Below are 11,589 nucleotides of genomic sequence, written 5' to 3' on the forward strand. Positions count from 1 at the left end.
AAAGATGTCCATCTTATACATAAGGAATCTTAGGAAACCATTACAAGAAGGATGTCCATCTTATACATATGGAATGTCAGGAAACCATTACAAGAAAGATGTCCACCTTATACATAAGGAATGTCAGGAAACCATTACAAGAAGGATGTCCATCTTATACATACGGAATGTCAGGAAACCATTACAAGAAGGATGTCCATCTTATACATATGGAATGTCAGGAAACCATTACAAGAAGGATGACCATCTTATACATAAGGAATGTAAGGAAACCATTACAAGAAGGATGTCCATCTTATACATGATGCATGTAAGGAAACCATTACAAGAAGGATGTCCACCTTATACATGAGGCATGTAAGGAAACCATTACAAGAAGGATGTCCATCTTATACATGAGGAATGTCAGGAAACCATTACAAGAAAGATGTCCATCTTATACATGTGGAATGTTAGGAAACCATTACAAGAAAGATGTCCATCTTATACATAAGGAATGTCAGGAAACCATTACAAGAAGGATGTCCATCTTATACATGAGGCATGTAAGGAAACCATTACAAGAAGGATGTCCATCTTATGCATGAGGAATATCAGGAAACCATTACAAGAAAGATGTCCATCTTATACATGTGGAATGTTAGGAGACCATTACAAGAAGGATGTCCAACTTATACATGAGCCATGTAAGGAAACCATTACAAGAAGGATGTCCATCTCATACATGAGGCATGTAAGGAAACCATTACAAGAAGGTTGTTTATCTTATACATAAGGCACGTTAGGAAACCATTACAAGAAGGATGTCCATCTTATACATGTGGAATGTTAGGAAACCATTACAAGAAGGATGTCCATCTTATACATGAGGAATGTCAGGAAACCATTACAAGAAAGATGTCCATCTTATACATGTGGAATGTTAGGAAACCATTACAAGAAAGATGTCCATCTTATACATAAGGCATGTCAGGAAACCATTACAAGAAGGATGTCCATCTTATACATAAGGAATGTCAGGAAACCATTACAAGAAGGATGTCCATCTTATACATGAGGCATGTAAGGAAACCATTACAAGAAGGATGTCCATCTTATACATGTGGAATGTTAGGAGACCATTACAAGAAGGATGTCCAACTTATACATGAGGCATGTAAGGAAACCATTACAAGAAGGATGTCCATCTCATACATGAGGCATGTAAGGAAACCATTACAAGAAGGTTGTTTATCTTATACATAAGGCACGTTAGGAAACCATTACAAGAAGGATGTCCATCTTATACATGTCGAATGTTAGGAAACCATTACAAGAAGGATGTCCATCTTATACATGTGGAATGTTAGGAAACCATTGCAAGAAGGATGTCCATCTTATACATGTGGAATGTTAGAAGACCATTACAAGAAGGATGTCCAACTTATACATGAGGCATGTAAGGAAACCATTACAAGAAGGATGTCCATCTTATACATGAGGCATGTAAGGAAACCATTACAAGAAGGTTGTTTATCTTATACATAAGGCACGTTAGGAAACCATTACAAGAAGGATGTCCATCTTATACATGTGGAATGTTAGGAAACCATTACAAGAAGGATGTCCATCTTATACATGTGGAATGTTAGGAAACCATTACAAGAAGGATGTCCATCTTATACATGTGGAATGTTAGAAGACCATTACAAGAAGGATGTCCAACTTATACATGAGGCATGTAAGGAAACCATTACAAGAAGGATGTCCATCTTATACATGAGGCATGTAAGGAAAAATCATTACAAGAAGGTTGTTTATCTTATACATGAGGCATGTTAGGAAACCATTGCAAGAAGGATGTCCATCTTATACATGTGGAATGTTAGGAGACCATTACAGGAAGGATGTCCAACTTATACATGAGGCACGTTAGGAAACCATTACAAGAAGGATGTCCATCTTATACATGCGGCATGTTAGGAGACCATTACAAGAAGGATGTCCATCTTATACTTAAGGAATGTAAGGAAACCATTACAAGAAGGATGTCCATCTTATACATGAGGCATGTAAGGAAACCATTACAAGAAGGATGTCCATCTTATACATGAGGCATGTAAGGAAACCATTACAAGAAGGATGTCCATCTTATACATGTGGAATGTCAGGAAACCATTACAAGAAGGATGTCCATCTTATACATGTGGAATGTAAGGAGACCATTACAAGAAGGATGTCCAACTTATACATGAGGCATGTAAGGAAACCATTACAAGAAGGATGTCCAACTTATACATGAGGCATGTAAGGAAACCATTTCAAGAAGGTTGTTTATCTTATACATGAGGCACGTTAGGAAACCATTACAAGAAGGATGTCCATCTTATACATAAAGCACGTTAGGAAACCATTACAAGAAGGATGTCCATCTTATACATGTGGAATTTTAGGGAATCATTACAAGAAGGATGTCCATCTTATACTTAAGGAATGTAAGGAAACCATTACAAGAAGGATGTCCATCTTATACATGAGGCATGTAAGGAAACCATTACAAGAAGGATGTCCATCTTATACATGAGGCATGTAAGGAAACCATTACAAGAAGGATGTCCATCTTATACATGTGGAATGTTAGGAAACCATTACAAGAAGGATGTCCATCTTATACATGTGGAATGTAAGGAGACTATTACAAGAAGGATGTCCAACTTATACATGAGGCATGTAAGGAAACCATTACAAGAAGGATGTCCAACTTATACATGAGGCATGTAAGGAAACCATTACAAGAAGGTTGTTTATCTTATACATGAGGCATGTTAGGAAACCATTACAAGAAGGATGTCCATCTTATACATGTGGAATTTTAGGGAATCATTACAAGAAGGATGTCCATCTTATACATGTGGAATGTTAGGAGACCATTACAAGAAGGATGTCCATCTTATACATGAGGCATGTTAGGAGACCATTACAAGAAGGATGTCCATCTTATACTTAAGGAATGTAAGGAAACCATTACAAGAAGGATGTCCATCTTATACATGAGGCATGTAAGGAAACCATTACAAGAAGGATGTCCATCTTATACATGAGGAATGTCAGGAAACCATTACAAGAAAGATGTCCATCTTATACATGTGGAATGTTAGGAGACCATTACAAGAAGGATGTCCAACTTATACATGAGGCATGTAAGGAAACCATTACAAGAAGGATGTCCATTTTATACATGAGGCATGTAAGGAAACCATTGCAAGAAGGTTGTTTATCTTATTCATGAGGCATGTTAGGAAACCATTACAAGAAGGATGTCCATCTTATACATGTGGAATGTTAGGAAACCATTACAAGAAGGATGTCCATCTTATACTTGTGGAATGTTACGAGACCATTACAAGAAGGATGTCAAACTTATACATGAGGCACGTTAGGAAACCATTACAAGAAGGATGTCCATCTTATGCATGAGGCATGTTAGGAGACCATTACAAGAAGGATGTCCATCGTATACTTAAGGAATGTCAGGAAATCATTACAAGAAGGATGTCCATCTTATACATGAGGCATGTGAGGAGACAATTACAAGAAGGATGTCCATCTTATACATGAGGCATGTGAGGAGACAATTACAAGAAGGATGTCCACCTTATACATGAAGAATGTTTGGAGACTATAACAAGAAGGATTTCCATCTTATACTTGTGGAATGTAAGGAAACCATTACAAGAAGGATGTCCATCTTATACATGAAGAATGTTTGGAGACCATTACAAGAAGTATGTCCAACTTATATGTGAGGAATGTTACGAGGCCATTACAAGAAGGATGTCCAACTTATATGTGAGGAATGTTACGAGACCATTACAAGAAGGATGTCCATCTTATACATGAAGTGTGTTGACACCCACAAACATACACAATCCACTGTCTGACCCAGACCACAGGGATACCGCAAACATACACAATCCACTGTCATACCCACACCACAGGGATACTGCAAACATATACAATCCACTGTCTGACCCACACCACAGGCATACCGCAAACATACACAATCCACTGTCTGACCCACACCACAGGCATAACGCAAACATACACAATCTTCTGTCTGACCCACACCACAGGCATACCGCAAACATACACAATCCACTGTCTGACCCACACCACAGGCATACCGCAAACATACACAGTCCACTGTCTGACCCACACCACAGGCATACCGCAAACATACACAATCTTCTGTCTGACTCACACCACAGACATACCGCAAACATACACAATCCACTGTCTGACCCACACCACAGGCATACCGCAAACATACACAATTCACTATCTGACCCACACCACAGACATACCGCAAACATACACAATCCACTGTCTGACCCACACCAAAGACATACCACAATCATACACAATCCACTGTCTGACCCACACCACAGGGATACCGCAAACATATACAATCCACTGTCTGACCCACACCACAGGGATACCGCAAACACACAATCCTCATAAAGTCTGCATCGATAAGATTAAAACCCGGGACATTTTCAATTGAGAAACGTACTCAGTTTGTTGCGCCCCGGCTCATTTACTGTGTTTAGTGCCATTGAAAATGTGGCGTGTTTTAATCATTACGACGCACACTTTGGGAGGCTTTGTGTAGCTACTTCTATTTAAAGTGTGTTCATGTTCTATAGTTTGGTAGCTCTCTGCTGGTTTTCATTGGTAGGCCCGATATTGTTCCCTACGAACCTCTTTGTAACGATTGGTGGCCTTGGTGGGTGCCATGAGAAGGGGTGCGTGTACAAAGGGTTTATTTTCGGAAAGCATCGCAGCTCAAACCGATATATGAAAGCTGCATCAGCGCAGCACACAATTTTCACCATCCACAACTACGGTGTGAGTACAGGTTGAAGATATTGTAGTAATGATGAATGCCAGTCTTCTCGTTATGTAGCACTTACACTATCAATAGCCTTCAATAATCAATCTGAGATGACACGTCAAAAGGTCCTTCTACATGCCGATCACATTATAAATGTGCCAAGTCAGTTAATGCACATTAGACGTTTCACATTATCACAAATAATCTAATCGAGGTGTCAAACAATACAGCTAATGTTACACAGAGCATAGAAATCAATATCAGGAATATTTACGACGATAATGTGCACTTACACCTGCCACGCTACACCGTCTATGAAGCAGACGCTCACTGGCCTCCACCGCACACAGAGTTGCCATTACAACAGTGGCACAAAGTCAAAATGGCGTTTCTTAATCTTGGTTTGTGTTGAATCGTCCCCCAACCCCTCGCAACCAGGTGCTTCGCAGGCACGTGTCGCCGCGAACTTGGGGAAGGGTCACTCTTAACATGTTCCTCTTTTAATGCTTGAAGTAAACAAACGATTAATCTTTGCTAAAGTTGATCCCAAGTGTTAGAAATACCCACGAAGACCACTGGTATCTGATCCACCGAGCTCATCTTTAAAATGACTCGTGTCAAACAGAAGACAAAGACTCCAGGCATATAGATATATAGATGTGAAACAACAGAATATCTCCAGATGGACTTTGATGTCATACGTACAACATATCAGACACAACAGGCACCAAACAGACTAAGAAGTTGTATACAGTCATACAACGTGCACAATTTCCAGACAGACCTTAGATACACGTACACGGTATACAACAGACAGTCGCCAGACACACGGACATATCATAAAACAGACAGCCTCCAGACACACGGACATATCATAAAACAGACAGACACACGGACGTCATATAACAGTCTCCAGACACTCGGGAATGTCATATAACAGTCTCCAGACCCACGGCCATACAATATAACAGTCTCCAGACACTCGGGCATGTCATATAACAGTCTCCAGACACACGGCCATACAATATAACAGTCTCCAGATACACGGACATGTCATATAACAGTCTCAAGACACGCGGACGTGTCATATAACAGTCTCAAGACACTCGGACATGTCATATAACAATCTAGAGACATACGGACGTGTCACATAAAAGTCTCCAGACACACGGCCATACAATATAACAGTCTCCAGACACACGGACATGTCATATAACAGTCTCAAGACACACGGACGTGTCATATAACAGTCTCAAGACACATGGACGTGTCATATAACAGTCTCCAGACACTCGGACATGTCATATAACAGTCTCCAGACACACGGACATGTCATATAACAATCTAGAGACATACGGACGTGTCACATAACAGTCTCCAGACACATGGCCATACAATATAACAGTCTCCAGACACACGGACATGTCATATAACAGTCTCCAGACACACGGACGTGTCATATAACAGTCTCAAGACACATGGACGTGTCATATAACAGTCTCCAGACACTCGGACATGTCATATAACAGTCTCCAGAAACACGGACGTGTCATATAACAGTCTCCAGACACTCGGACATGTTATATAACAGTCTCCAGACACTCGGACATGTCATATAACAGTCTCCAGACACTCGGACATGTCATATAACAGTCTCAAGAAACACGGACATGTCATATAACAGTCTCAAGACACACGGACATATCATATAACAGTCTCCAGACACACGAACATGTCATATAACAGTCTCCAGACACTCGGACATGTCATATAACAGTCTCCAGACACTCGAACATGTCATATAACAGTCTCCAGAAACACGGACGTGTCATATAACAGTCTCCAGACACTCGGACATGTTATATAACAGTCTCCAGACACTCGGACATGTCATATAACAGTCTCCAGACACTCGGACATGTCATATAACAGTCTCCAGACACACGGACGTGTCATATAACAGTCTCCAGACACATGGACGTGTTATATAACAGTCTCCAGACACTCGGACATGTCATATAACAGTCTCCAGAAACACGGACATGTCATATAACAATCTCCAGACACACGGACATGTCATATAACAGTCTCCAGACACTCGGACATGTTATATAACAGTCTCCAGACACTCGGACATGTCATATAACAGTCTCAAGACACACGGACATGTCATATAACAGTCTCAAGACACACGGACATGTCATATAACAGTCTCCAGACACTCGGACATGTCATATAACAGTCTCCAGACACTCGAACATGTCATATAACAGTCTCCAGACACACGGACATGTCATATAACAGTCTCAAGACACTCGGACATGTCATATAACAGTCTCCAGACACATGGACGTGTCATATAACAGTCTCCAGACACACGGACGTGTTATATAACAGTCTCCAGACACTCGGACGTGTTATATAACAGTCTCCAGAAACACGGACGTGTCATATAACAATCTCCAGACACACGGACATGTCATATAACAGTCTCAAGACACACGGACATGTCATATAACTGTCTCCAGACACTCGGACATGTCATATAACAGTCTCCAGACACACGGACATGTCATATAACAGTCTCAAGACACTCGGACATGTCATATAACAGTCTCCAGACACATGGACGTGTCATATAACAGTCTCCAGACACTCGGACATGTCATATAACAGTCTCCAGACACTCGAACATGTCATATAACAGTCTCCAGAAACACGGACGTGTCATATAACAGTCTCCAGACACTCGGACATGATATATAACAGTCTCCAGACACTCGGACATGTCATATAACAGTCTCCAGAAACACGGACATGTCATATAACAATCTCCAGACACACGGACGTGTCATATAACAGTCTCCAGACACGAACGTGTCATATAACAGTCTCCAGACACACGGACGTGTTATATAACAATCTCCAGACACACGGACGTGTTATATAACAGTCTCCAGACACACGGACGTGTCATATAACAGTCTCCAGACACACGGACGTGTCATATAACAGTCTTCAGACACACGGACGTGTTATATAACAGTCTCAAGACACACGGACGTGTTATATAACAGTCTCCAGACACATGGACGTGTTATATAACAGTCTCCAGACACTCGGACATATCATATAACAGTCTCAAGACACTCGGACATGTTATATAACAGTCTCCAGACACACGGACATGTTATATAACAGTCTCCAGACACACGGACGTGTTATATAACAGTCTCCAGACACTCGGACATGTCATATAACAGTCTCAAGACACTCGGACATGTCATATAACAGTCTCCAGACACACGGACGTGTTATATAACAGTCTCCAGACACACGGACGTGTTATATAACAGTCTCCAGACACACGGACGTGTTATATAACAGTCTCCAGACACTCGGACATGTCATATAACAGTCTCAAGACACTCGGACATGTCATATAACAGTCTCCAGACACACGGACGTGTTATATAACAGTCTCCAGACACACGGACGTGTTATATAACAGTCTCCAGATACACGGACGTGTTATATAACAGTCTCCAGACACTCGGACATGTCATATAACAGTCTCCAGACACATGGACGTGTTATATAACAGTCTCAAGACACACGGACATGTAACATATGTAATAAATCTGACGCCTTGGTGAGTATTTTTAAAAAAATATTTTAAGCCTTGGGAAAATTATTCACATAATCGTATCAGACTTTTTTACCCTAAATGCGCACATGTGTGTTTTGAGCCTATCATGTATAGAAGTCTTTGATAGAACCTGAATCTGGCATTAGAGATGGTAAATAGTCCTTCTCACAGTCCATAATAGTTTCTCTTCCGCTCAGGCCTGACTGTAATGCCACACCCCAAATTAACCAAGTCTAGAATTTCCACAGGTTTTGAATCTCCCATCTCAGTGGGTCTCCTTTTCAATTTAAATTGAGTTTTTACAAATGTTTTTATGAAAGTAATATATTGTCAGAGACTAAGCGTCCGGCTAAGGTGGTGACCCGTGTAGCCTTTATTTCACCCGCTGGCACCCTAGGATCCCATCGGGCACAAACCCTCGACAGACGATTACATGAAGCAATGTTTCTATTGACCCATCATTAGAGAAGCTTGTGGTCTCCTCTAACACATAGAGTGTAATGCGCCTATTATTCCGTACCAGGTTGTGGACGGCATGCAACCGTTCGTCAATGTTCTTTGGAGATTGACCCCTTAGGGTAAACAATTTCATGACCGCTCTATACGCAGTTGCGTCCATTTCCATTCTAAGGAATAAGGTACTTTAGGGTCTTCAAGTCAGTTATCAGCAAGTCAAACTGTGAAAGATGACTCAAGGCACACAGGTCACTAATCTATGTCACGCGTAAACATAACAACAAACCAGAAATACCAAGTTCAAGGATTTCTGGTATCCTCTGACACTGATCCAAATACGTGTCTTACAACCTTGTGGCGACTTTTGGTCTCTATCAACTTTATACTACGACCGAAACTTTACAGAGGCCACATCTCTTAAGTCCCATTCAGTGAGTGTGTGAGATTTTACGCCGCTTTCTGATAACAGACCAGGAATAGGACGTAGGAAAACATCATAGTTACTTTGTGGGGAGTTGAATTCGGATCTTCGGCGTGTCGGGCGACTGCTTCACCACAAGGCTGACCTGCCGACCCTCCCGACCCTCCCGACCCTGCCGACCTTCTCGACCCTCCCGACCCTCCCGACCCTGCCGACCTTCTCGACCCTTCCAACCCTCCCGACCTTCCCGACGCTGCCGACCCTGCCGACCTTCTCACCCTCCCGACCCTGCCGACCTTCTCGACCCTCCCGACCTATCCGACCCTGCCGACCTTCTCGACCCTCCCGACCCTCCCGACCCTGCCGACCTTCTCGACCTTCCCGACCCTCCCGACCCTGCCGACCTTCTCACCCTCCCGACCTTCCCGACGCTGCCGATCCCCCCGACCCTCCCGACCCTCCCAACCCTGCCGACCTTCTCGATCCTCCCGACCCTCCCGACCCTCCTGACTTTCCCGATCCTGCTGACCCTCCCGACCCTCCCGACCCTCCCGACAAGCAGCCGGTGGGTTCCACGATCACGTGCAGTACATACTGTAAGTAGGTGTGACAGTTGATGGCTGAGGTGTGTTGGCCTCGTACTTTCACACGGAACACAGGCAGGAGAACGACAGCAAGGCAGGAACTTGTATGTATAATTTGTGTATTTGGAAACCGTGAAGACGTCCTGTCCTCACAGTGACAGACTATTGTTGTCTATTGTTGGCATCTCAAGTATAGTGTCACTAAAGAGAAAAGGAATTTAAATTCTTTTTACAAATTCATTTCAATTTATTCAACAAGTTCAACTAAGGTTGAGATATGTCTACTTCTTTGTGTGTATATGCTTGACTAGTTGTAATACTAGTTGCACCAAGTGACAGATAGAGCTCGGAGCCTGGCACGTTATGAAATTGCTCTCTTGTAAACTTGAAGTGGTAATAGGAAATCAAAGTCGCGTGTAAAAGGCAATATAGTGTAGATATTGTGAATATGTGTATGAGAAATACTTCTCTACCCGTTCAGCAACACAGTATAAAGCAACTTCTGTGGCTTTAATGCTCCGTTCATTCTCTCTACAGCGGCACGCCCCGTTGAGATTAAGTGGAAGAATAGATCCCCAGCACCGCATGCTTTGGTAAGAGTTTAATCATATATTATAAAGGGGGATATTTTATCTTGGGACTGTACCCATTTAAAAAATTTTCCATCTATGTTTCCCCCTATATTAACTGACTAGATCCTAAGTAATGTTTAAAAAATACCATTAGAACTCTTCGGGCTTTCCTCTTACATCAAGCTGACGCGCTTTGATTGACTGAAATACTGTTCAAAGCTGCGTTAAAGACAACCTCCCTCACTCAGCCTGTCAGTAGAACCCCAGTACTAGTATTCCCAGTCACCATGATGACAGTATCATTTAAGTACCGCTGCGTTGTTTACCACAACCCTTGACTTCAATGTCTGTATTTTCAGCCATGCGACAAGAACAAGCTTTTCGTTTGACAAAACTGTGAACTGCGTCTTAGCATACCGCTGGCAGTAAAAGGCCAGTTCATTGGCGGAATATGAGTATAACCTTCCCATCCGACCCATTGTCAGCCTTGTTTAGTCTCTACCTTACCGTGTATGCTTTGTATGCCTTTCATATCATTTACAAATTACATTATGAATCTGGGTTAACAGCTGTTTGATAAACATGGTCTGTTATTATTTGAAAGTAGTACCAGTACTTATTGCGAGAGTGATATGCAAACACACAGACAGTGACGTGAGTGTCTTGTCAGCGTCGTCGGCAGGGCATACAAATACGCGCAGTCTACCTTGTCGCCAATCTACCGTACCATCGGACACTCCAATAAATTCTGTTTATAATACTATAATGAATGATGGCGTACGTTGTCACAACCCATGTGCATACGTGTTTGTTTGTACTTTTGTTTGTACCTGTATCTCGTGCATTTATTTCTGTGTGTGTCTGTGTATGTGTCTGACTGTGTCTGACTGTGTGTATGTCCAGGTATAGTGTCCGCGCGCGATTTACGCGGCCTACGTCGTTGGCGATTGTCTTTTGCTAGCTGCGGTAACCGTATCTCTGTGCTGCTCCCTAGAAACGATTTTGATATTGACGTGTCGCTACACACAGAGCTA

The sequence above is a fragment of the Haliotis cracherodii genome, unplaced genomic scaffold, assembly GCF_022045235.1.
Source record: "Haliotis cracherodii isolate W230 unplaced genomic scaffold, xgHalCrac1.p SCAF_19, whole genome shotgun sequence".
Classification (NCBI taxonomy): domain Eukaryota; kingdom Metazoa; phylum Mollusca; class Gastropoda; order Lepetellida; family Haliotidae; genus Haliotis; species Haliotis cracherodii.